Consider the following 5,561-nt stretch of genomic DNA (forward strand, 5'->3'; position numbering starts at 1 on the left):
AAGTATTATGGTCTGTACCTAGTGTTGCAAAAGATAGGTACTAAGACATACAAATTGGAGCTTCCTGCAGCCTCTCAAGTGCACCCAGTTTTCCATGTTTCAGGCTTAAAGAAGGTTATAGGTGACAAGCTTCCAGCTCAGACATTAGACAATATTGCCAGAACTTGATGAAGAAGGAAAAATCATATTGGAACCTTAAGCAATCAATGAAACAAGAACTCGACATCTACGAAATAGCTCAATTTTTGAGTATCTCATCAAGTGGAAGAACTTACCCATTGAATATTCCACATGGGAGGATGAGAATTTTATACAGAAACATCCAGAACTACTGAAGCATTGAGGACAACACTTTTTTGAAGGAGAGGGGAATGTTAGGTCCCTATAATATTAGTGATCCCCCCATTACTATTGTCGTTGTATCCCTTATTGTTATTATTTTTCCCCTATTGCTACCATATTGTTATTATTGTGCCCCATAGAATCACCCTATTGTTATTTTTGTGCCTTTATATTATTATTGTTAGGCTGGCTTGGTTATATTGTGACCACATAAACTCTTTATATATAGAAAGGAGGTTTCTTCATTTGAATCATCTAAAAATTGTTCATGTGTGTAATGTAAAGGAGGTTGCCCCTTCGAAGAGGCTTATTTCTAAGGCTTTCATCTACCTTTTCTATCTTTTTGTGAGTTGGTTTCATAACAATATGTTGATATATTATTAGCTGCTTAAGTAGATACCTAAGTTATGAAAAAACATATTATTATGAAACTCATATTATTATCAACATCATCATCTTATTATGAACATTTCCGTTCCTGTTTATATGTTGATATATTGTTGGTTTCTTAGATAGATACCTAGGTTATGAGAAAAATATGACTATGAACATCATGTTATTATGAACATGAACGACTACTCATAGAATTGATTCTATCTTTTTTACAATAATTTATAATTTATTATTTCTATTCTTAATCCTATAAAAATTCTCACTATATTAAGAATTTCTTATTTAAGAAAACATTTAATACGGTTCTGTATATTCAAGCTTTTGTGATCTATAATGAATTAATCGAAGTCTTTAGGTAAAAATCACATTCTCTCATGTGATTTCTACCTAAACACTTTGTTTAATTTAATACATCTCACCATGTACCCTCAATTCCTTCTAGTACAATGTAATTTATTGTATTACATATTTGATTTTTCTAATACATTGTAATATTGTATTATAAATTTAATTTATTAAAAAAATTATTTTATATCTTCTAGTCATTTATATGTAAATTAGTTTTCATAACCTAATTTAATTATATTATAAAAAATGGCTATCTTAATTTTATTATGATGATAATGAATAATAATTCTTAATATCAATTATAATATTAATCTCTCCACTTACCAATATTTTATGGTTTTTAATTCTCGAAAATAAAACTTCTTTATAACCCTTTTTGCTTCATTGAATAATAATTGTAAAAGTAAAATATAAAAACACTTTGTAGAATGAAAAAAATTCTTACATAGATATTGTAAAAATAAATAAAATTTTGATATAATACATAATTAAATTTATTAATAAAACTATTGAAAATCATAGTTTTGAATTTAATAAACAATATAAAGAGATGGTATTTTTAACAATAGGTGATATTTTATGTTAAAAATGGAAAATATAATAAATTTGATATAATGAAAAGAATATAAAAGATTTCATTATTAAAAAATAATAAATATGTTTTAAATAAGATTTTTTACTAATATATCTAGTATTAGAACAATAAAAAACAATTAAACGGAAAAAAACTACAATAATTCATTATAATTTTGTTTAATAAAATATTAAAATTCACCAAATTAATATCATGCAATATAAATTTGTAGTGGAAGAACTCTCTTAAATTTTGAAAGAAAAACTACATTAATTTCATTATGATCTTGTTTATTAAAATAATAAATTTTAGTAAAATAATAATGTGCAACATGAAAATCTAGTGGGAAAACACTTTTCAATTTTAGAAAAGTTTTTAAAGCATTAAATTAAATTTTACAATTATGATAAAAATATATTTGTAATAAAGAAAATATAATATATAAAAATAAAAAAGCTATAAAAAAATTTAAGCTATAAGATACATTGAATAAATTAAGATATTAATAGTTATAATAATGAATATATTACCTTATTGAAACAGGTTCCAACAAAATTCAGGAATATTAAAATTGTACATATCCTAACAAAAAAATGCATGGCATAATCATCGTAATGCTCCTCGTCATCTGGGAAAGACTCACTTACCAAAACTCAATCCTTACAATGTCAAATTTGCTGGTAATTCTTTATATTACCAACAAATACCTACTCACATATCTCTATATATATAAAATTAAGGTTTGTTACCATTGATCCAAATTCCAATGGATCAATTAGATATATCACTGTATAAAATTAGAAGTTTGTTACATTAGTACTTGCCCCCAAATTTATGTGAATTTGTTAGTGGCAGGTCCGAATTTTTTGGCTTTCGATATTAACAATATTTTAGTGTCGAGTGGAATTATAATAGGGCTTGTTCACGAAGAATTTTATAGAATATTATATAATATTATATTGAGTTATTTTTATTTATTTTAATGGTAAATTTGGAAATTTTTTAGAATTGGATGGAACTTTGATATCAATTCCGTTCATATTCTAAAAAAAATTAAAATTTCTAATTGAATTCAATTAGATTTTGAAAATTTATAACTCAAATCAATTGAATAATTATAATATTAAAATTATTCGATTAATCCTACAATAATTTCATAATCTCCAAAGAAACAAAATTTAGTTATCAAATTTTATCTAGTGGAAAGAAAATGTTTGGCTAATATGTTATTGAATTTTGTATAGAAGGAAAGTAGCATGTCTTACAAATACAATTCCAAATTTGAAGGAATTGATTATCCAAATAATAAATTAGATATTGTGAATAAATAATTATAACATGAAACTATTTTATTAGTCTGACTATATAAAAATACAAAATTTAGTTATAAAATTTTATTCGAATGGAAAGAAAATGCTTTACTATAATTATTGAATTTTAAATAGATGGAAAGCAGCATGTCTTACACCAATAAAATTTCAAATTGAAAGAATTTATTATTCAAATAATAAATTAGATATTATTTCGAATTGAATAAATTGCAATATATAAATATTCAAATAGAAACAATGTTTAAAAATCCATTTACAAAGAGATTGATAATATCTTAAATTTTGTTATTATTTTTTTATAATATTCTATTTATTATATTTTTTTAGTATTCTAAATATATTATTAAATGGAATGTACTCTAAATTAAATAAAAATCTATTTAAATCACAAATTTAAATTATAAAATTCCCAAAATTTCCGAAAAATACTAAATTCATGTACAATCAAAACCAAATTATATATATATATATATATATATATATATTCAAAAATTAATTTATATATTCAAAAATTAATTCACTAAATTCAATAAACACAGCAAAATATAAATTTAAACTCGGGAAAATAATTCCCTAAACTTCATTAGAAAGTTCCATCTACTCACACTTCTATATTGCTACCAACAAACTTTCTCTATATTAATTAGAAAGCGTTACTTTTCGGTGTATACCAACTAATGTCTTTTTCGAATAAAAGCAGTATACGTCAGATATTTTATTTTATTAAGTGGGTGTCAACGGGATCATAAACCTACTGGTCTTTATACTACATGGCCTATGGTATTGTAATTGTAAGTCACATGGCCTATGGTATTGTAATTGTAAGTCCAAAGCTGTGAGTTGGCACGGAGGTTTGACCGACTACGGGAGGCTTTCTAATTTCGATAAAAAAAAAAAAAAACAGAGAAGAGAAAAGATAACTGTGTAACAAATAAACTAGAAAAACTATATAATATATAAAAAGCTATGAATTTATTTAATATATGAGATGCTGCTAAGTAAAATAAATAAAACAATTAATATTAATATCTAAAATAATAAATATATTACTTTATTAATATAGATTAAAACAAAAACCTAATGCCATGATCATGGCTAACGCATATATATTACTTATATACCGCATATATCTTAATATGGAGGTTGGATCGGTTAGGCAGACTTCAGAGTTGAGAGAAGTTTAAAGAGAATATTCACACCATTGGGTTTCAAAAAAGCTATTTAATAGAATGGTTCGTAATGGGAGGAAGAGGAATTCGTGCAAGTTGCGTAACATCGCAGACTTACTTAGGTACCACATACTAATAGCAAATACTAATAGCAAGTTGCATAATGAAATGAAACCTGCAATCTAAAACTGAAATCATAGCAACAATTTGATTGTGTACGTACCTTCAAACTATAGGTTAATTTTCGGGCCTTATGATGCCATATTTTGATTACCATAATGTTTGATATTTAAGTCTTTCTATTCCAACATGAAATGTCAACTGGACAATTCACATCAGCTTGCTAATACGGCAGTTTATTCGCATTGTCCAACATCGCTTGCAAAACGCAATTTTTATTTCCAGTCCTCTCACAAGACTCGTAAAGACAGGTATAGGAAGCAAATGTGACACCTTGGTTGTTTTGATTGTAAGTGCATAACGGAGAAAAAGCTTTAGAGCCTGAAAATGGCACAGTAGGGGTAGATTATATACATCAAAAAAGATTATATGGAAATCGTGTTAGCGTCAAACAGTCATTCTAAGGGATCCAGTTACAATTAATTACACGACTAGTTGATTGGTTGTATTACCTGGGATTATCTGGGTTTATTTGATTTAATATACAATTATTTTCAATACTATCCAGCATTTTTCGTACAGATCACCTAGCTTGCTTTCTTGTATACATTCCATGGCGTTCATGAATTTCTGTTGACAAAAAAAATGCTTGGAAGTTTCTAAAGTAAAATATGTTTATTCGGAAGAGGCTAGACCAATTTAGTGGGGTGATCATAGCTTTGGAAGTAATCATCCGCCACAGTGACGCATAATAGGCGGGTGCCACCAGTTAGATGGGACATACTATAGATACCTCTTCTACACAGTGTATCTCATGGATTTGTTTAAAATAGTATGGCGTGGGTAAACTGATGGAGAGTCTCACAGAGATTCAAATTGAGAGAAAGGATGCCAATTGCAGCAATTATAGGCTTTGTTTAAAAGGGTATGCCCTAAAACTGATGGAGAGAGTCGCACAGAGATTCAAATTAAGAGAATGGACGCTAATTGCAGCATTCCTAGAGCCTTCAGTTCATTATCGAATTCTGCTTCAATAAATGGATTGCGAACAATGAGTAGTAGATGAAGGCGATAGTGAGCGAAATGTGTATCACGTCTGCCGACACACAGAGATTGGAATCGCCATTACGGACTACAAGGGGCTTCGCGAACCATTTCCGCCTGAGCCACGACCGCGTTGATAATCTGGAGGCGATAATCCCCTGTCCTTATGATAATTCGCGTAATCGGTCAGATAAGTCGCATATTGAAGCGGGATAAGCCGCATATTTAAAGCGAGATAAT

This window comes from Pinus tabuliformis, chromosome J (genome assembly GCF_031772625.1).
Source record: "Pinus tabuliformis cultivar Carrire ecotype Pingquan chromosome J, CPIR1, whole genome shotgun sequence".
NCBI classification, from domain to species: Eukaryota; Viridiplantae; Streptophyta; class Pinopsida; order Pinales; family Pinaceae; genus Pinus; species Pinus tabuliformis.